Source organism: Mustela putorius, unplaced genomic scaffold, assembly GCF_011764305.1.
Source record: "Mustela putorius furo isolate JIRA1106 unplaced genomic scaffold, ASM1176430v1.1 tig00000695_pilon_pilon_pilon, whole genome shotgun sequence".
NCBI lineage: Eukaryota > Metazoa > Chordata > Mammalia > Carnivora > Mustelidae > Mustela > Mustela putorius.
This window is the reverse complement of record NW_025421447.1, coordinates 411,173-434,632: the sequence shown is the minus strand read 5'-3', so window position 1 is coordinate 434,632 and position 23,460 is coordinate 411,173.

The following is a 23,460-nucleotide window of genomic DNA, read 5'->3' as shown; positions in this document are numbered from 1 at the left end:
TGCAGCTCCTTCATTAAGGAATCATATGAAAGTCCTCATGACACAACAGGGGCAAGAAAACTTAATGGGAAGGTTCATATTTCTCCTGAGAGGGTGATCAATGTCAAGGCATTTCATGAATCAGTGTTTTCGTCTTTCAAGTACATGAAGGCAGAAGGCGGCAAAAACTGGGCCAGGTGATGATGCACAGCAGGGTGGAAAAGCACCCACTTTAGCAGGCATAGAGCTCCTCTGAAATCAGGCTCTACCATCTCAGCTGCAGGGCTGAGCCATGACCACCCCCCTGGAGTCTCTGTTTTCTTATGTCTACATCCTAAAGTGACAGTGAGAATTAGGGTGATAGGTCCAAAGTGCTCAATACATCTGTAAACTTTAGTGGAGGTAGAATTTTTAAATCTAAAGACTCATAAGGGGGGATGGGAAGACAACATTGAAATAATAAAACAAAATTGAAGAATTTAAACTTGAAAGGTTTAGATATATTCTAGACAGCTACTAGAGATCACTGTGCTTTGGAGTGTTTCACAAAATGCAAAAACACAGAAAGCACCTCCCAAGCATGAGAAATGTGAGGAAACAACAGACAACAGAGAGCTTCTGAAGACACTCCTCTACAGTCTGTGGGTTGGGGGATGATTCAACTGCAATCACAGCGTTGGGACATCATTCAAAAAGAATAGCACAGAGAGCAAACACAGGTGGGAAATGCTCTCCAAGATCTGGCAGAAAGGGTAAAGCATCATTCATTCATTCATTCATTCGTCCATTCATTCATTCCCTCACAGGTTTGACAAGTATTTACTGTGCTAGGCATAGTGAAATAGTTAAAAAAAAAAAAAACTGAACAGAAAAAGAAAACACATAGAAAAAAAGATGAAGAGCACCACACACATTTGCTTTTATTAATTTAATTAGGATATGCCAGATGGTGATCATAGGAGAGTAAGAATCTATATCCAGAAATTTAAGGGGCCCCTGGCTGGTTCTGTTGGTATAGCATGTCACTCTTGATCTCAGGGTCTCTCAGTTCAAGGCCTACACTGGGTATAAAGTTTACTTTTAAAAAGAAAAGGTATTCATGCCTTCATAGAAAAAAGAAGAAGAAATTTAGAGCACTACATATATTACATAGCCTCATGTGAAATTCCTGGTCTGATTTTCATAAACTCGAGAGAAGGTTTTAGTTGGTCTGACTCAACCCGCCAGTCACACTTGGTGAATAAGGAAGGAGGCATGCTTTACAGAGGTTTTTTTTATTTGCCTTTGAGCTAGTTTGAGCATCCACAGTTCATAGCCTTGATGGAAGAGGAGGAGCAGAGATGTATGAATTTAACAAAGGTTAGCACTCCTTCTGAACAATGTCTAAGAGGCCAGCTAGTTATGAATGATGCATAAATAAACCATAAGTTATTCACTTCATTTTTGATGTAAAAGATCTTTAAAAGATATAAACCATAAAAATTATAAGAGAATATTATTTGCTATTGGTCAATGAACTACACAAGGGCTGGGACTTTTTCATATTTATCTATACCTATAGAGCTAGCACCCAGTACAGTGCCCTGCACAGAAATGGCATTTAGTATTTGTGGAACTTAATTAAGGACCTGTTAGTCTTTCAGTGACCCTGTTTACTTATGCCTTTACCAATCGCTTTGTAAATGTATTTTACAGATAGGCTTAGACTAATAAGTTAAATCCAAGAGTCTTCATCCAGACATATTAAAAGCTAACAAGAGGAGGCTGAAGTTATATTGTCTCCAGTTTTTCTCAAATAGAAACATTAAGAAATATTTCTCAAAATTAAAAAAGAAAATAGACAAATTAGTGACCTGTCAGTCAGGCAGCATAGTTGAGTTAATCCAGTAAGTACCTCTTTAAGGATTTTTTCCCAGTACAGCAAAACTAAACAAATGAAATAAAGTAAAATAAACCAAGTATTACTGCATTTAAGAAATACTTATAATGTTAAAATGACAAACAGTTTCTGTTGTTATAATGTTGCTATCACTTATCAAGTGATAAATAAGTTAGAAATAGATCACAATATTATCCATTTTTTTAAAAAGGATACATTAAAAAAGATTGCCAAGATACTGAGCTTTTATCATTTCTAACACTTGTTCTCCTGGTTCCTTTTGTTCTGTCTACCCTACAGGACAAGGTTTGTTGCTATAGTTGAATTCAGTTTTCATTTTTAGTGCTGTTGCATGCTGCTGAGATGCACAAAAGGCTAAACAACACTGTGTCTTCAGGCAAAATTCATGTCAGGGTGCAACTGAAGCTTAATTCCCAGAGTAATTTTTAAAAAGTCTAACTGGAATAAAAATTTCTAAGTCTATGCCCAGTTTTTTTTTCAGGCAAAAATATTTTCTCACTTATCTGTGTTATGGGCTAATGAATTCGCCTCTCCACCCTTATGTATTATTTCTATATGATATATCATATGCAATGCTGACTGCATATTGAAATTTTGCCTGGTAAGAGTGAATACTTATTGGATCTCATCATCATAAAGACTTTAACTTTGATCATGGGTTTAACAAACTTGAATAAATTCAGTTGACATAGTCAAAGAATATGTAGCCTAAAGAATGGACTCAGACAAGTAAAATGCAATAGTTATTGCTGGGAAGTACAATCTTTAGGGAAGAAAAGAAAAATGTTACTATATATATAAACAACTTAGATAAATACATATAGTGACATAAATATATACATATATTTAGGTATTTAATTCAGTGATATAAATATATATGCCTATAAATAGCTATATATAGAATTCAGATCAAAGGTGTTTTTCTATACTTTCAAAACTTTCTTTACTAAGTTTATTTTTTTGTTTCAGAAAAACAGTAATATATGTTGAAAAAAATACAGTTTGAAAACTGGCATAATCAGGGTCTAAGGTGCTTTGGAGACAAACTCCCCAGTATTGAAGAAAGAGGTAAAAGGCTTGGAAATAGGATTAGCAAATGGTGTATGGACAAAGAAGAAAGCAAAACAGTGAGTAATGATAAATCGGGTTTTAGCTGACATATTACTTTCTTTAATTCACTTCTCCATCCCTTTCTGTATTCCATCCTACCATTAGAAAATATTCATGTGGGAGGAGACAAGATGGCGGGGAAGTAGGAGGAGGCGCCGTTTCAACCTGTACCCTAAAGGGAGCTGATTACCTACCAAAGAACTCTGATTACCCATGATATCAGCCTGAGGTTAGAATTATACACTTCTGGATCTCTACGGGGGCAGAAGATGCCAGTGGGCAGGTAAAGCAGAGTGGGAACATCCGCGTGATATCGGAAGATAAACAAAAGGGGGAGGGAGCCACCAGAAGTGACCCATTGGAAAGCAATACCCCAATACGAGAGTGCCCTGTGACTGGGCACCAGCATTAACTTGGGGTCTGGTTGAAAGCACTCAAAAAGAGCAAAGGATAGTGGGGGGAAATTGTGGGAATTGAGGTGGTTAGGGACAGGGGCTTACGTCCCCTGGCACTGGGCCAGAGAGAGTGTGGCGAAAAAACCAGGTCTTGGTCCCTGAGCCATGAACGCGTCTGAGAACATGTGGGGTGCAGCTCCCGAAAGGGGCTGGTAGCTTCGCCATCCTGCTGAACCACAACCTTTTTACAGTCCCCATGTGTGTGCTGCACCTCACTACCAGAGTCTGAGTCACGCCCAACACCCTCCCCTAAGAGAGGCTTGTGCAGGCGCCAGCCGGGTGCTCTCAAACCTGGAAAGTCTAGGCACTCCCAGCCTGGGCCAATGGGAAAATCTCAGTGTCCTATCATTGCTTGGACACTGATGGTCTGGAGCTGCCCAGACAGCCACCGCTGTTGAGGTTTTGGGTACAAGAAGGTATTCCTGCTAACAATTATCCAGGCAATAGCTAGGATGGAGAAAGTCATGGAGGACCAAATGGAAAGATAAGGGCCGAACTGCAAATGACCAGGGAAGATGTTCACAATGTTAGGGCTGAGCTGAAAGCTACCAGGGAAGAGGTTCACAAAGCTCTCAATGAGAAAGAAAGTTTCTCAAAGAGAAAGAAAGAAGTTTAGAAGATGTAGTAGAACAAGTTCTCCATGAAAATTTTCCTAATCTTCTGAAAGGAACCAGCATTCATGTACTAGAGGCAGAACGGTCTACCCCCAAGATTATAGATTCTCAAAAGTTCTCAAGACACCTGATAGTAAGAATGAGGAATTATAACTGTAGACAGTCTCTCTTGAAGGCAGCTTGGACAAAGAAGCTCCTTACATACAGAGGAAAGCCCATAAGAATAATGCTAGACCTGTCCACAGATATCTGGCAAGCCAGAAAGGGCTGGCAAGATATATTCAGGGCACTAAATGAGAAGAAAATGCAGCCAATAATACTTTATCAAGCATTCAAAATGGCATTCAAAATGGGTGGAGAGATAAAGAGCTTCCAAGACCGGCAAGGTTTAAAAGAGTTTGTGACCACCAAGCTGACACTGCAGGAAATATTAAGGCAGCAGTTCTATAAAAGAGGAAAAATCCTAAGAATATCATTGAACAGAAATATATGGAGACAATCTATAGAAACAAAGACATCACAGGTAACACGACATCAGTAAAAATGTTACTCTCAATAATCACTCTCACAGGGAGGAGTCAAGATGGCGGAGAAGTAGCAGGCTGAGACTACTTCAGCTAGCAGGAGATCAGCTAGATAGCTTATCTAAAGATTGCAAACACCTGCAAATCCATCAGCAGATTGAAGAGAAGAAGAACAGCAATTCTGGAAACAGAAAAACAACCACTTTCTGAAAGGTAGGCCTGGCGGAGAAGTGAATCCAAAGCGACAGGAAGATAGACCCCAGGGGCGAGGGGCCAGCTCCCGGCAAGCAGCGGAGCAACGGAGCACAAAATAAGGACAAAGTCTGTCCCACTGAGGGACATCGCTCCAGATGCTAAACCAGGGCGAAGCCCATGCGGGGTCAGCGTGGTCTCAGGTCCCACAGGGTCAAAGAAGGATCGGGGGTGTCTGAGTGTCCCAGAGCTTACGAGAACTGGAACAGGAAAAACCACTACAGAGACAGAGCTGACAGTAAGCTCACAGCTCGGTGTTACCTTGAACCAGCCACAGGCTCGGTGAGCTCAGAGCGCGGCTGAAGGTCAGGCAGACGGGAGTAACTGGGTGCTGTTCTCTGAGGGCGCACTGAGGAGTGGGGCCCCGGGCTCTTGGCTCCTCCGGGCTGGAGACCAGGAAGCCGCCATTTGTATTCCTGTCCTCCGGAACTCTACGGAAAGCGCTCAGGGAACAAAAGCTCCTGAAAGCAAACCCGAGCGGATTACTCACCCGGCCCCTGGTAAGGGCGGTGGGATTCCACCTGGGGCAAAAACACTTGAGAATCACTACAACAGGCCCCTCCCCCAGAAGATCAACAAGAAATCCAGCCAAAACCAAGTTCACCTACCACGGAGTGCGGTTTCAATACCAAGGAGAGCAGCAGAATTCCAGAGGAGGAGAAAGCAAAGCACAGACCTCATGGCTTTCTCCCTGTGATTTTTTTTATTTGGTCTTGCAGTTAATTTAATTTTTTTCTTTTTCATTTTTTGTTTTTGTTCTCGCCTTCTGGTTAATTTTTTTTTTAACTTTTACCATTTTCTTTTTTAACGTTTTTTAACTAGTTTATCTAATATATATATTTTTTCTTTTTTATATTTTTCTTATTTGTTTTCTTTTAATTCTTTTCTTTTCCTTTTTTTCTTTTTTTTTTCTTTCTTCCTTTTTGAAACTCTTCTTATCCACTTTATCCCCCCTCACGATTTGGGATCTCTTCTAATTTGGTTAAAGCATATTTTCCTGGGGTTGTTGCCACCCTTTTAGTATTATCCTTGCTCCTTCGTATACTCTTATCTGGACAAAATGACAAGACAGAAAAATTCACCACAAAAAAAAGAACAAGAGGCAGTACCAAAGGCTAGGGACCTAATCAATACAGACATTGGTAATATGTCAGATCTAGAGTTCAGAATGACAATTCTCAAGGTTCTAGCCGGACTCGAAAAAGGCATGGAAGATATGAGAGAAAACCTCTCGAGAGATATAAAAGCCCTTTATGGAGAAATAAAAGAACTAAAATCTAAACAAGTTGAAATCAAAAAAGCTATTAATGAGGTGCAATAAAAAATGGAGGCTCTCACTGCAAGGATAAATGAGGCAGAAGAAAAAATTAGTGATATAGAAGACCAAATAACAGAGAATAAAGAAGCTGAGCAAAAGAGGGACAAACAGCTACTGGACCATGAGGGGAGAATTCGAGAGAAAAGTGACACCATAAGATGAAACAACATTAGAATAATTGGGATTCCAGAAGAAGAAGAAAGAGAGGGGGGAGCAGAAGGTATACTGGAGAGAATTATTGGGGAGAATTTCCCCAATATGGCAAAGGGAACGAGCATCAAAATTCAGGAGGTTCAGAGAATGCCCCTCAAAATCAATAAGAATAGGCCCACACCCCGTCACCTAATAGTAAAATTTACAAGTCTCAATGACAAAGAGAAAATCCTGAAAGCAGCCCGGGAAAAGAAGTCTGTAACATACAATGGTAAAAATATTAGATTGGCAGCAGACTTATCCACAGAGACCTGGCAGGCCAGAAAAAGCTGGCATGATATTTTCAGAGAACTAAACGAGAAAAACATGCAGCCAAGAATACTATATCCAGCTAGGCTATCATTGAAAATAGAAGGAGAGATTAAAAGCTTCCAGGACAAACAAAAACTGAAGAATTTGCAAACACCAAACCGCTCTACAGGAAATATTGAAAGGGGTCCTATAAGCAAAGAGAGAGCCTACAAGTGGTAGATCAGAAAGGAACAGAGACCATATACAGTAACAGTCACCTTACAGGCAACACAATGGCACTAAATTCATATCTCTCAATAGTTACCCTGAATGTTAATGGGCTAAATGCCCCTGTCAAAAGACACAGGGTATCAGAATGGATAAAAAAACAAAACCCATCTATATGTTCCCTCCAAGAAACTCATTTTAAGCACAAAGACACCTCCAGATTGAAAGTGAGGGGGTGGAAAAGAATTTACCATGCTAATGGACATCAGAAGAAAGCAGGAGTGGCAATCCTTATATCAGATCAATTAGATTTTAAGCCAAAGACTATAATAAGAGATGAGGAAGGACACTATATCATACTCAAAGGGTCTGTCCAAAAAGAAGATCTAACAATTTTAAATATCGATGCTCCCAACGTGGGAGCAGCCAACTATATAAACTAATTAATAACAAAATCAAAGAAACACATAAACAATAATACAATAATATTAGGGGACGTTAACACTCCCCTCACTGCAATGGACAGATCATCCAAGCAAAAGATCAGCAAGGAAATAAAGGCCTTAAACGACACACTGGACCAGATGGACATCACAGATATATTCAGAACATTTCATCCCAAAGGAACAGAATACACATTCTTCTCTAGTGCGCATGGATCATTCTCCAGAATAGATCACATCCTTGGTCCTAAATCAGGACTCAACCGGTATCAAAAGATTGGGATCATTCCCTACATATTGTCAGAACACAATGCTCTAAAGCTAGAACTCAACCACAAAAGGAAGTTTGGAAAGAACCCAAATACATGGAGACTAAACAGCATCCTTCTAAAGAATGAATGAGTCAACCGGGAAATTAAAGAAGAATTGAAAAAAATCATGGAAACAAATGATAATGAAAATACAACGGTTCAAAATCTGTGGGACACAACAAAGGCAGTCCTGAGGGGAAAATATATAGCGGTACAAGCCTTTCTTAAGAAACAAGAAAGGTCTCAGGTACACAACGTAACCCTACACCTAAAGGAACGGGAGAAAGAAAAATAAAGAAACCCTAAGCCCAGCAGGAGAAGAGAAATCATAAAGATCAGAGCAGAAATCAATGAAATAGAAACCAAAAAAACAATAGAACAAATCAACGAAACTAGGAGCTGGTTCTTTGAAAGAATTAATAAAATTGATAAACCCGTGGCCCGACTTATCAAAAAGAAAAGAGAAAGGACCCAAATAAATAAAATCATGAATGAAAGAGGGAGATCATAACTAACACCAAAGAAATACAAACTATTATAAGAACATACTATGAGCAACTCTACACCAACAAATTTGACAATCTGGAAGAAATGAATGCATTCCTAGAAACATATAAACTACCACAACTGAACCAGGAAGAAATAGAAAGCCTGAACAGACCCATAACCAGTAAGGAGATTGAAACAGTCATTAAAAATCTCCAAACAAACAAAAGCCCAGGGCCAGACGGCTTCCCGGGGGAATTCTACCAAACATTTAAAGAAGAATTAATTCCTATTCTCTAGAAACTGTTCCAAAAAATAGAAATGGAAGGAAAACTTTCAATCGCATTCTCTGAGGCCAGCATCACCTTGATCCCAAAACCAGATAAGGATCCCATCAAAAAAGAGAGCTATAGACCAAAATCCTTGATGAACACAGATGCGAAAATTCTCACAAAAATACTAGCCAGTAGTATTCAACAGTACATTAAAAGGATTCTTCACCACGACCAAGTGGGATTTATTTCAGGGCTCCAAGGTTGGTTCAACATCCGCAAATCAGTCAATGTGATACAACACATCAATAAAAGAAAGAACAAGAACCATATGATACTCTCAATAGATGCTGAAAAAGCATTTGACAAAGTACAGCATCCCTTCCTGATCAAAACTCTTCAAAGTGTAGGGATAGAGGGCACATACCTCAAAATCATCAAAGCCATCTATGAAAAACCCACCACAAATATCATTCTCAATGGAGAAAAACTGAAGGCTTTTCCGCTAAGTTTAGGAACACGACAGGGATGTCCATTATCACCACTGCTATTCAACATAACACTAGAGGTCCTAGCCTAAGCAATAAGACAACAAAAGGAATTTAAAGACATCCAAATCGGCAAAGAAGAAGTCAAATTATCACTCTTCGCAGATGATATGATACTATATGTGGAAAACCCAAAAGACCTCACACCAAAACTGCTAGAACTTATACAGTAAGTCAGTAAAGTGTCAGGATATAAAATCAGTTGCACTTCTCCACACAAACAACAAGACAGAAGAAAGAGAAATTAAGGAGTCCATCCCATTTACAATTGCACCCAAAACCATAAGATACCTAGGAATAAACCTAACCAAAGAGGCACAGAATCTATACTCAGAAAAGTATAAAGTACTCATGAAAGAAATTGAGGAAGACACAAGGAAATGGAAAAATGTTCCATGCTCCTGGATTGGAAGAATAAATATTGTGAAAATGTCTATGCTACCTAAAGCAATCTACACATTTAATGCAATTCCTATCAAAGTACCATCCATCTTTTTCAAAGAAAAGGAACAAATAATTCTAAAATTTATATGGAACCAGAAAAGACCTCGAATAGCCAAAGGGATATTGAAAAAGAAAGCCAAAGTTGGTGGCATCATAATTCCAGACTTCAAGCTCTATTACAAAGCTGTCATCATCAAGACAGCATGGTACAGGCACAAAAACAGCCACATAGATCGATGGAACAGAATAGAGAGCCCAGAAATAGACCCTCAACTCTACGGTCAACTAATCTTCGACAAAGCAGGAAAGAATGTCCAATGGAAAAAAGACAGCCTCTTCAATAAATGGTGCTGGGAAAATTGGACAGCCACATGCAGAAAAATGAAATTGGACCATTTCCTTACACCACACACGAAAATAGACACAAAATGGATGAAGGACCTCAATGTGCAAAAGGAATCCATCAAAATCCTTGGGGAGAACACAGGGAGCAACCTCTTCGACCTCAGTCGCAGCAACATCTTCCTAGGAACATTGCCAAAGGCAAGGGAAGCAAGGGCAAAAATGAATGACTGGGATTTCATCAAGATCAAAAGCTTTTGTACAGCAAAGGAAACAGTGAACAAAATCAAAGGACAACTGACAGAATGGGAGAAGATATTTGCAAACGACATATCAGATAAAGGACTAGTGTCCAAAATCTATAAAGAACTTAGCAAACTCAATACTCAAAGAACAAATAATCCAATCAAGAAATGGGCAGAGGACAGGAACAGACATTTCTGCAAAGAAGACATCCAGATGGCCAACAGACACATGAAAAAGCACTCCATATCACTCAGCATCAGGGAAATACAAATCAAAACCACAATGAGGTATCACCTCACACCAGTCAGAATGGCTAAAATAAACAAGTCAGGAAATGACAGATGCTGGCGAGGATGCGGAGAAATGGGAACCCTCCTACACTGTTGGTGGGAATGCAAGCTGTTGCAGCCACTCTGGAAAACAGCCTGGAGGTTCCTCAAAATGTTGAAAATAGAACTGCCCTATGACCCAGCAATTGCACTTCTGGGTATTTACCCTAAAGATACAAACGTAGTGATCCAAAGGGGCACGTGCACCCGAATGTTTATAGCTGCAATGTCCACAATAGCCAAACTATGGGAAGAGCCTGGATGTCCTTCAACAGATGAATGGATAAGGAAGATGAGATATATATACACAATGGAATTCTATGCAGCCATCAAAAGAAATGAAATCTTGCCATTTGCGACAACATGGATGGAACTAGAGCGTATCATGCTTAGCAAAATAAGTCAAACAGAGAAAGACAACTATCATATGATCTCTCTGATATGAGGAAGTGGTAATGCAACATGTGGGCTTAAGTGGGTAGAAGAAGAATCAATGAAACAAGATGGAATTGGAAGGGGGACAAACCATAAGTGACTCTTAATCTCACAAAACAAACTGAGGGTTGCTGGGGGGAGGGCTGTTGGGCGAGGGGGTGGGATTATGGACATAGGGGAGGGTATGTGCTTTAGTGAGTGCTGTGAAGTGTGTAAACCTGGTGATTCACAGACCTGTACCCCTGGGGATAAAAATATATGTTTATAAAAAATAAAAAAATTTAAAAAAAATACATTTTACAGCTCCTACCTGCAATTTAATTTTATTTATTTCAAACTAATCACCTTAAACATTTAGTAGGATATCTTCAATCAGTAAATCTTCAGGGACAGCTAATTTACAGTTCAGAAGATATTTTGTGATTTTTAGTGCTATTGTAAATGGAATCAATTCTCTAATTTCACTTTCTACAGTTACATTGTTTGTGTATAAAAAAGCAATTTTTGTATCCTTACCACGTTACTGAATTGCTGTATGAGTTCTAGCAATTTGGAAATGGAGACTTTTGGGTTTTCTGCATAAAGTATCACATTGTCTACAAAGAGAGAGAGTTTGACTTCTCCGTTGGCAATCTGAATACGTTTTATTTCTTTTTGTTGTCTGCTGATTCTAGGACTTCTAGTACTATGTTGAACAACAGTGGAAAGAGTGGACAACCTTGTCATGATCCTGGGCTCAGTGGAAAGACTCTCAGATTTTCCCCATCGAAACTGATTTTTGCTGTGGATTTTTCATAGGTGGATTTTATGAGTTTAGGAATGTTCATTCTATCCCTACACTTTGAAGTGTTTTAACCAGGAAAGGATGCTGTATTTTGTCAAATGCTTTTTCTGCATCAATTGAGAGTACCATGTGCTTCTTTTCTCTTATTTATGTGTTCTAGCACTTGGTTGATTTGCAAATATTGAACCACTCTTGTATCCCAGGGATAAATCCCACCTGGTCATGGTGGATAATAACCTTTTATATACTCTTGGATTCTATTAGCTAGGATATTGTTGAAAATATTTTTAAAGAGTATTATCTGTGCTCTGTGTTCTTCTCCTTCAATATTATGTTGGTTATTCTTGATCTTCCGTTCCATCAGGTATATTTAGAATTAGTTTGCTGACATTCATAAATTAACTCGATGAGAAATTAGATTTCTGTACTGGTATAGCATATTTTCTTTTAAATAGAAAGTCACTACTTCAAGTTAAATCTAAGTTTCAGGCCAAATTGTCTATGATATATATTATTTATGTACTGAGACTTAAGTAGAACACAAAAGTAATTTTAGATTTTGCTATGGTAACAAATGTGAAATTGCCATAGGAGTAGGATGACAGACTCAGTAAGAAACACACCCTGTGTTTGCCAAGAGGTTCTGCATAGCAACTCACTTCAAGGATTTTAAATAATTCTACCTAACCAGGTGGGAAGTTTACAAGGAAAGAAGTTGTAGCCTTTCCAGAAATACAATATGCTGAAAATATTTTAATACATCTGAATATTTTCAACCTCAATATTATTACAATTCAATGTTACCTTTTTTTTACATTTCAAAGTTAAATACCTTTCATAATTCATTAGGAATACCTTAAATTTGTTCTAACAAAAACCTAGGTGGTAAAAATGTTTATCATGTGCATTTAAATAAATATTGTTCTTAGCCTATGTAACAGATCTTCCCCATGTTCTTTTTTTTCCCCACATGAATGTTTAGTTCCATATATTTCCATCTTCTTATGTCAAGCCTTCAGCACTTTTGTGTCTATTCAGAGTTCAAGTAAAAAATTTTCACACTGCTTACCATGGAATTTGTAACTGTCATATTTAATGTAAATCAATAAGACAAAACTGTTTGTAGGTTTGAGAAAACATTGATAAATCCAATTAATAAACAGTATATTATGGAAATGAAACTGTAATAAAACTCAAGGAAGCACAAGATTCATCTATGACTTCCAGCTTCCTAAAATGTGTCTATGGCAAATAAAAAAAACACTCCATTATTTTATCTTTCCAAATGTAAAAAATATATTATCATTTATTAACTTAACATTTAACATGTATTCAATATTTTCCAGGTACTAGGGAGTTAACAGAAAATTAACAAATCAGATCCCAGCCCTTTCCCTTTTGAAGCCTTTGAATTTGTGGTCCCCATCTAAGACGATGATAATTCCTCTGGTTATCATTCATCTGCCTCCTCTTCATTCAGTTCTTAGTAAAATATATTTCTTTAGACCCTCTGTGATTATCCTGTTGAATAATCAGGCGCGGGGGGAGGAGAGCCAGCCTGGAGAGGGAAGGCGGAGAGCGCCAAAAACAGACTGCTAGCCGCACAAGGAGCCGCTGCCGTGGCGGCTGGAAAAAAAAAAAAAAAAAAGACTAATGCAGCCTCCAGCTCTGCTACTAATTTGTCCCTTCCTTTCACCTGCCCCGATCTGACGAGTCTTTGACACTGCTGTGACGCTGGCCTCGTCACTTTCCTTATTTAGCAGCTGCGAGCAGCAGCGGAGAAAGGAGGTGGCTGCCAGTGTCCAGCAGATACTACTGCCAGTGCCAGATAGATACTACTCTATCCCCATCATCTTCTATCACAAAACTGGCTGGTTTGTTTAATTGCTTTTTGAAATTAATTTAGTACTATTTATGTTTTTTTTTATGCTTTTCTACCACAGTATAATGAAAATCCCATACAGCATCTCCAGCAAAGTGACCAATACCTTCTACATAGATTTTTCAATAACTGTTTCTTGTATTAATTAACTAATTCATCAATAAGGAGAAATTAGAGAGGGAAACAAACCATGAGAGACCCTGGACTCCAGGAAAACAATCTGAGGGTTAAAGAAGGGAGGGCGATGGAGGATGGGGTAATTGGCTGATGGGTAATTAGGAGGGCACATGTTGTGATGAGCAGTGAGTATTATACACAACTAATGAATTGTTGAACACTACATCAATAACTAATGATGTACTCTATATTGGCCAACTGAAAAGAAAGTTTCTGTTATTGTTAAATTAACTTCTATTGGGGGCTTTCATTCCAGTTCAGTGATTTTTGTACAGAGGTTATCTCCAGATGAAAAGTCATGCAAAAACTACAAGAAAAGAGACCAATTGAATTCCATTTGCTGAACAGATTCTAGCCATTCCCTTTGTTGACCCATTTCCACAAACTATCCTTTTATATAAAGAAAAATAACTATGGACAATCCATTATTCTCCTTTAGCTCCTATTCTACCGAGGTTGTTTCTGCTATTAAATTAGTTCTTTATTCATTTTCTCAAAGAATGTGATTACTTTTTTGTATGGGTTGGAGATTGTCTGGCAGAAGATATTTATGGGATTACTGAAAAGGTAAGGAGTAAGGAATACCCCATTCTATCTCCACGGATATTGTGTCCCATTTTCCTCTCCCACCTCTAGCATTGGGGATGGAGTCAACTTTTCCCAAAGATCTTGAATATTCAGTAAAGTGATGCATACCAAATTTAAAAATGGGAAATGGTTGTTTAAAGTTTACTTATAATATCTGCTATTTCCCTGGAAGAACTAACGGTTTCAAATTAATTCAAGTTACTATTACCATAATAAGTTTCAAAATTCAGGGAATGTGTCTTTACATTTTATTGTGCCATTTGCACATTTATGTGCCTTAGTGAAATGTCATCAAAAAAAAAAAAAAGAATAAAAATAAGCTACTTGCAACTTTGCATTCCCACTTTCAGTCCTTGAATTTTTATAGTTCCCTAATGTCATCTGTAGTTTCTTACTTGGTCATGGTCATGGCTAATGCATGTCACATACCTGTTAGGAAAGGAGTAACCTGAAAACTGCCCACATCATTAAAGTAAGAATATCTTTGTAAAGACAAATATCAGAGAATTTTTCTCAGGCAGGGTCAAGTTAAGGTCTTTGACAGTATTTGGTATTAAAAAATTCCAATTTTCTATCTTTTTTATTCTGATAGTATTACCTTTCTTTACCTATAATATGGAAACTGAAAAATAATAGTTTTTGCCCAATGTTTAAAAATACAGAATCTTGTTATATTATTATAAGTTCGCATTCCTACTCTCTGAAAATAGTCTAGATTTTCCATTAAATAGCTAAAGTCTTTTTCATTCTCTTCTTACACATTTTACAATTTCAAGTATCATTTAAAACTATCTTTCTTTGATTCTTCCCATGCTGTAAATAAACACATTTTTAATATTTACAGATCATCCTATGTCATTGAGCTATAGTTTTCTGAGAGAATGCACAAGTTCCCACATGAAGAAAATACCAAACTTTTTAAATATACAACCGATTAAGTCATCACTCTACATCCCAAGGGCCCATTAGACTAAGAACAAAATTATAAAAATATGTAGATAAACCTATATTTCTTGATCAGGAAACAACGTGAATTTGCTGACAAGATCAAATACAGACATATATTCTTATTTCAGTCAAAAAACCTGATGCTATTGCACTACAAGGTATTTACCCCAAAGATATAGATGTAGTGAAAAGAAGGGGCACATGTACCCCAATTTTCAAAGCAGCAATGTCTACAATAGCCAAACTGTGAAAAGAGCCAAGATAAATAGACAATAGGATGAAGATGTGGTCCTTGCATCAACATGGATGGAACTGGAGGGGATTATGCTAAGTGAAGTCAAGAAGAGAAAGACAATTATCGTATAGTTCACTCATATGTAGAACATAAGCAATAGCATGGAGGACCATAGGGAAATGGAGGGAAATCTGAATGGGGAGAAATCAGAGAGGGAGAGGAACCATGAGACTAGAGACAATGGGAAACAAATTGGGGGTTTCAGAAGGGAGGGGCTTGAGGGCTATTAAGGAGGGCACATGTGATGAACACTGGGTGTTATATGCAAATAATGAGTCACTGAACACTATATCAAAAACTAATAATATAGGGGTGTCTGGGGGGCTCAGTGGGTTAAAGCCTCTGCCTTCAGCTCAGGTCATGATCCCAGGGTCCTGGGATCGAGCTCCATGTCAGGCTCTCTGCTCCACAGGGAGCCTGCTTCCTCCTCTCTCTCTTTCTGCCTGCCTCTCTGCCTACTTGTGATTTCTCTCATTCTGTCAAATAAATAAAAATCGTTAAAAAAAATACTAATGATATACTATAAAGTGGCTAACTGAACATTAGAAAAAAATATTATGCTCTCTTGCAAACCGTGGGTCTCTTGAGCATCTTTAGAGTACTTAAGATGTACTCTAATGTAGTTTATGATTTTCTTCATTCAAATTATTTATGACCTATCAAAATATGTAATATGTACTTAAGTATTAGAAGGAAATATCCAAAACAAAATTCAGAAAGAGTAGACTATTTTTATGATGAAATAGAAAGAGTAACTAAAGAATAATTAAAAATAATGGTATACCTACTTTTAATCCTTTACTTCTTTGAACTAGCTCACTTAAGTTGTTCTAATCTGGCAGAATAGAAGGAAGTGTTTGGTATAACAATTTCCTCAGCCCTTAGCTTTGATTTCTGAACATATTTAGGAATTTTCTTTTTTATTTTTCTTATTTCAGTTCTTAACAGAGAAGGAAGCTATGCTTTTCCCTACAGACAAATCACAGGCAACAGTCTAGCCTGTGACCTATTTAATACTTACCCAATTGAATTTAAAATGCTATCACAAGATTTCTTCTAAGTCACCAAAACTAAAAAGGCCATTTTTCTCTCTGCATTTCTATTTACCACTTACTCTGTACTTTCATGTTATGATACCACTTCAAACTTCCACTTCTCTATGCCTAATATACAGATTCTTCTGTCAGCAAAATTGGTGACATTGTCTTTCATCTATATTTTTAAGATAAATTAATATTTATATTTGTTTATTACTTAATTTTGTTTTTTTTTATTTTTTTATTTTTTATTTTTTATAAACATATGTTTTTATCCCCAGGGGTACAGGTCTGTGAATCACCAGGTTTACACACTTCACAGCACTCACCAAAGCACATACCCTCCCCAATGTCCATAATCCCACCCCATTCTCCCAAACCACCTCCCCCCAGCAACCCTCAGTTTGTTTTGTGAGATTAAGAGTCACTTATGGTTTGTCTCCCTCCCAATCCCATCTTGTTTCATTGATTCTTCTCCTACCCACTTAAGCCCCCATGTTGCATCACCACTTCCTCATATCGGGGAGATCATATGATAGTTGTCTTCCTCTGCTTGACTTATTTCGCTAAGCGTGATATGCTCTAGTTCCATCCATGTTGTTGCAAATGGCAAGATTTCATTTCTTTTGATGGCTGCATAGTATTCCATTGTGTATATATACCACATCTTCTTGATCCATTCATCTGTTGATGGACATCTAGATTCTTTCCATAGTTTGGCTATTGTGGACATTGCTGCTATAAACATTCGGGTGCAAGTGCCCCTTTGGATCACTACATTTGTATCTTTAGGGTAAATACCCAGTAGGGCAATTGCTGGGTCATAGGGCAGTTCTATTTTCAACATTTTGAGGAACCTCCAGGCTGTTTTCCAGAGTGGCTGCACCAGCTTGCATTCCCACCAACAGTGTAGGAGGGTTCCCCTTTCTCCGCATCCTCGCCAGCATCTGTCATTTCCTGACTTGTTGATTTTAGCCATTCTGACTGGGGTGAGGTGATATCTCATTGTGGTTTTGATTTGTATTTCCCTGATGCCGAGTGATATGGAGCACTTTTTCATGTGTCTGTTGGCCATCTGGATGTCTTCTTTGCAGAAATGTCTGTTCATGTCCTCTGCCCATTTCTTGATTGGTTTATTTGTTCTTTGAGTGTTGAGTTTGCTAAGTTTTTTATAGATTTTGGACACTAGTCCTTTATCTGATATGTCATTTGCAAATATCTTCTCCCATTCTGTCAGTTGTCTTTTGATTTTGTTAACTGTTTCCTTTGCTGTGCAAAAGCTTTTGATCTTGATGAAATCCCAATAGTTCATTTTTGCCCTTGCTTCCCTTGCCTTTGGTGTTGTTCCTAGGAAGATGTTGCTGCAGCTGAGGTCGAAGAGGTTGCTGCTTGTGTTCTCCTCAAGGATTTTGATGGATTCCTTTGCCACATTTAGGTCCTTCATCCATTTTGAGTATATTTTTGTGTGTGGTGTAAGGAAATGGTCCAATTTCATTTTTCTGCATGTGGCTGTCCAATTTTCCCAGCACCATTTATTGAAGAGGCTGTCTTTTTTCCATTGGACATTCTTTCCAGCTTTGTGGAAGATTAGTTGACTGTAGAGTTGAGGGTCTATTTCTGGGCTCTCATTTCTGTTCAATTGATCTATGTGTCTGTTTTTGTGCCAGTACCATGCTGTCTTGATGATGACAGCTTTGTAATAGAGTTTGAAGTCTGGAATTGTGATGCCACCAATGTTGGCTTTCTTTTTCAATATCCCTTTGGCTATTCGAGGTCTTTTCTGGTTCCATATAAATTTTAGAATTATTTGTTCCATTTCTTTGAAAAAGATGGATGGTACTTTGATAGGAATTGCATTAAATGTGTAGATTGCTTTAGGTAGCATAGACATTTTCACAATATTTATTCTTCCAACCCAGGAGCATGGAACATTTTTCCATTTCTTTGTGTCTTCCTCAATTTCTTTCATGAGTACTTTATAGTTTTCTGAGTATATTCTGTGTCTCTTTGGTTAGTTTTATTCATAGGCATCTTATGGTTTTGGGTGCAATTGTAAATGGGATTGAATCCTTAATTTCTCTTTCTTCTGTCTTGCTGTTGGTGTAGAGAAATGCAACTGATTTCTGTGCATTGATTTTATATCCTGACACTTTACTGAATTCCTGTACAAGTTCTAGCACTTTTGGAGTGGAGTCTTTTGGGTATTCCACATATAGTATCAATTTGACTTCTTCTTTGCCGATTTGGATGCCTTTAATTTCCTTTTGTTGTCTTATTCCTGAGGCTACGACCTCTAGTACTGTGCTGAATAGCAGTGGTGATAATGGACATCCCTGTCTTGTTCCTAAACTTAGCAGAAAAGCTGTCAGTTTTTCTCCATTGAGAATGATATTTGTGGTGGGTTTTTCATAGATGGCTTTGATGATATTGAGGTATGTGCCCTCTATCCCTACACTTTGAAGAGTTTTGATCAGGAAGGGATGCTGTACTTTGTCAAATGCTTTTTCAGCATCTATTGAGAGTATCATAGCGTTCTTGTTCTTTCTTTTATTGATGTGTTGTATCACATTGACTGATTTGCGGATGTTGAACCAACCTTGCAGCCCTGGAATAAATCCCACTTGGTCATGGTGAATAATCCTTTTAATGTACTGTTGAATCCTATTGGCTAGTATTTTGTTGAGAATTTTCACATCTGTGTTCATCAAGGATATCGGTCTATAGCTCTCTTTTTTGATGGGATCCTTGTCTGGTTTTGGGATCAAGGTGATGCTGGCCTCATAAATTGAGTTTGGAAGTTTTCCTTCCATTTCTATTTTTTGGAACAGTTTCAGGAGAATAGGAATTAGTTCTTCTTTAAATGTTTGGTAGAATTCCCCCGGGAAGCCGTCTGGCCCTGGGCTTTTGTTTGTTTGGAGATTTTTAATGACTGTTTCAATCTCCTTACTGGTTATGGGTCTGTTCAGGTTTTCTATTTCTTCCTGGTTCAGTTGTGGTGGTTTATATGTTTCTAGGAATGCATCCATTTCTTCCAGATTGTCAAATTTATTGGCGTAGAGTTGCTCATAGTATGTTCTTATAATAGTTTGTATTGCTTTGGTGTTAGTTGTGATCTCTCCTCTTTCATTCATGATTTTATTTATTTAGGTCCTTTCTCTTTTCTTTTTGATAAGTCGGGCCAGGGGTTTATCAATTTTATTAATTCTTTCAAAGAACCAGCTCCTAGTTTCGTTGATTTGTTCTATTGTTTTTTTTTTTTTTTGGATTCTATTTCATTAATTTCTGCTCTGATCTTTATGATTTCTCTTCTCCTGCTGGGCTTAGGGTTTCTTTCTTGTTAATTCTCCAGCTCCTTTAGGTGTAGAGTTAGGTTGTGTACCTGAGACCTTTCTTGTTTCTTGAGAAAGGCTTGTACCGCTATATATTTTCCTCTCAGGACTGCCTTTGTTGTGTCCCACAGATTTTGAACCATTGTATTTTCATATCATTTGTTTCCATGATTTTTTTCAATTCTTCTTTAATTTCCCGGTTGACCCATTCATTCTTTAGAAGGATGCTGTTTAGTCTCCATGTATTTGGGTTCTTTCCAAACTTCCTTTTGTTGTTGAGTTCTAGCTTTAGAGCATTGTGGTCTGACAATATGCAGGGAATGATCCCAATCTTCTGATACCAGTTGAGTCCTGATTTAGGACCGAGGATGTGATCTATTCTGGAGAATGTTCCATGTGCACTAGAGAAGAATGTGTATTCTGTTGCTTTGGGATGAAATGTTCTGAATATCTGTGATGTCCTTCTGGTCCAGTGTGTCGTTTAAGGCCTTTATTTCCTTGCTGATCTTTTGCTTGGATGATCTGTCCATTTCAGTGAGGGGAGTGTTAAAGTCCCCTACTATTATTGTATTATTGTTGTTGTGTTTCTTTGATTTTGTTATTAATTGATTTATATAGTTGGCTGCACCCACTTTGGGGGCATAGATATTTAAAATTGTTAAATCTTCTTGTTGGACAGACCCTTTGAGTATGATATAGTGTCCTTCCTCATCTCTTATTATAGTCTTTGGCTTAAAATCTAATTGATCTGATATAAGGATTGCCACTCCTGCTTTCTTCTGATGTCCATTAGCATGGTAAATTCTTTTCCACCCCCTCACTTTCAATCTGGAGGTGTCTTTGTGCTTAAAATGAGTTTCTTGGAGGCAACATATAGATGGGTTTTGTTTTTTTATCCATTCTGATACCCTGTGTCTTTTGACAGGGGCATTTAGCCCATTAACATTCAGGGTAACTATTGAGAGATATGAATTTAGTGGCATTGTGTTGCCTGTAAGGTGACTGTTACTGTATATGGTCTCTGTTCCTTTCTGATCTACCACTTGTAGGCTCTCTCTTTGCTTAGAGGACCCCTTTCAATATTTCCTGTAGAGCGGTTTGGTGTTTGCAAATTCTTTCAGTTTTTGTTTGTCCTGGAAGCTTTTAATCTCTCCTTCTATTTTCAATGATAGCCTAGCTGGATATAGTATTCTTGGCTGCATGTTTTTCTCATTTAGTGCTCTGAAAATATCATGCCAGCTCTTTCTGGCCTGCCAGGTCTCTGTGGATAAGTCAGCTGCCAATCTAATATTTTTACCATTGTATGTTACAGACTTCTTTTCCCGGGCTGCTTTCAGGATTTTCTCTTTGTCATTGAGACTTGTAAATTTTACTATTAGGTGACGGGGTTTGGACCTATTCTTATTGATTTTGAGGGGCGTTCTCTGAACCTCCTGAATTTTGATGCTTGTTCCCTTTGCATATTGGGGAAATTCTCCCCAATAATTCTCTCCAGTATACCTTCTGCTCCCCTCTCTCTTTCTTCTTCTTCTGGAATCCCAATTATTCTAATGTTGTTTCGTCTTATGGTGTCACTTATCTCTCGAATTCTCCCCTCGTGGTCCAGTAGCTGTTTGTCCCTCTTTTGCTCAGCTTCTTTATTCTCTGTCATTTGGTCTTCTATATCACTAATTCTTTCTTCTGCCTCATTTATCCTAGCAGTGAGAGCCTACATTTTTGATTGCACCTCATTAATAGCTTTTTTGATTTCAACTTGGTTAGATTTTAGTTTTTTTATTTCTCCATAAAGGGCTTTTATATCTCTCGAGAGGGTTTCTCTAATATCTTCCATGCCTTTTTCGAGCCCAGCTAGAACCTTGAGAATTGTCATTCTGAACTCTAGATCTGACATATTACCAATGTCTGTATTGATTAGGTCCCTAGCCTTCGGTACTGCCTCTTGTTCTTTTTTTTGTGGTGAATTTTTCCGTCTTGTCATTTTGTCCAGATAAGAGTATATGAAAGAGCAAGCAAAATACTAAAAGGGTGGCAACAGCCCCAGGAAAATATGCTTTAACCAAATTAGAAGAGATCCCATATCATGAGGGGGGAGAAAGGGGATAAAAAGAGGTTCAAAAAGGAAGAAAGAAAAATAAGAAAAAAGAAAAAAAAGAAAAGAATTTAAAAAAAGAAAACAAATAAGAAAAATATAAAAAAGAAAAATATGTATATTAGATAAACTAGTTAAAAAACGTTAAAAAAGAAAAAGGTAAAAGTTAAAAAATAATATTCAACCAGAAGGCGAGAAAAAAAAATGTAAAGAAAAAAATTAAATTAACTGTAAGACTAAAAAAAATCACAGGGAAAAAGTCATGAGTTCCGTGCTTTGCTTTCTCCTCCTCTGGAATTCTGCTGCTCACCTTGGTATTGAAACCGCACTCTTTGGTAGATGAACTTGGTCTCAGCTGGATTTCTTGTTGATCTTCTGGGGGAGGGGCCTGGTGTAGTGATTCTCAAGTGTCTTTGCCCCAGGCGGAAATGCACCGCCCTTATCAGGGGCCGGGGTGAGTAATCCGCTCAGGTTTGCTTACAGGAGCTTTTGTTCCCTGAGCGCTTTCCGTAGAGTTCCGGAGGATGGGGAATACAAATGGCGGCCTCTTGGTCTCTGGCCCAGAGGCACCGAGAGCGCAGGGCCCCACTCCTCAGTGGGCCCTCAGAGAACAGCGCCCAGTTACTCCCATCTGCCTGACCTCCGGCTGCACTCCGAGCTCACCGAGCCTGGGACTGGTTCAAGGTAACACCGAGCTGTGAGCTTACTGTCAGTTCTGTCTCTGTAGCCGGCTTTCCCGTTCCAATACTCGCAAGCTCTGTGACACTCAGACACCCCCGATCCTTCTGTGACCCTGCGGGACCTGAGGCCACGCTGACCCCGCGTGGGCGTCGCCCCGGTTTAGCCTCTGGAGCGATGTCCCTCAGCGGAACAGACTTTTAAAAGTCCTGATTTTGTGCTCCGTTGCTCCGCCACTTGCCGGGAGCCGGCCCCTCCCCCCGGGGTCTATCTTCCCGTCGCTTTGGATTCACTTCTCCACAGGTCCTACCTTTCAGAAAGTGGTTGTTTTTCTGTTTCCAGAATTGCTGTTCTTCTTCTCTTCGATCTGCCGATGGAGTTGCAGGTGTTTGCAATCTTTAGATAAGCTATCTAGCTGATCTCCTGCTAGTTGAAGTAGTCTCAGCCTGCTACTTCTCTGCCATCTTGACTCCTCCTATTACTTAATTTTGAAAGCAAATAACTTATTTGCTATTCACTGCCTAATAATAGTTTTTAATATTTACATGTGAATGTTCATATAAAAGAGAAGATTATTTTAAGATATATATGTGTGTGTGTGTATCAATATGGAAAAAAGACAATGTCTAACAGAAACAATAGTTTGAAAGATACCAGGCTCTAAATACATTTGCATATAGACAGAGTTTTGAAATTATAGCTCCAAGATCATGATGTAATTGTGAAGTATTCCACTCATATTCATATTTCCATTTTAAGCAAATATAGTTATATGGTACATTGCTAAAAATATTTGTACTGCATGTATATCAAGATACAAAGTATCTTACACTTTAAAATACAATAACTAAAAATTTCGATTTTAGTTTAGTACATTTCCAGTAAAAAATGAAGGGGTGCATGGGTAATTCAGTGAATTGAGCTACCAACTCATTAATTTCAACTCAGGACATGATCTTGGGGTCCTGGGATT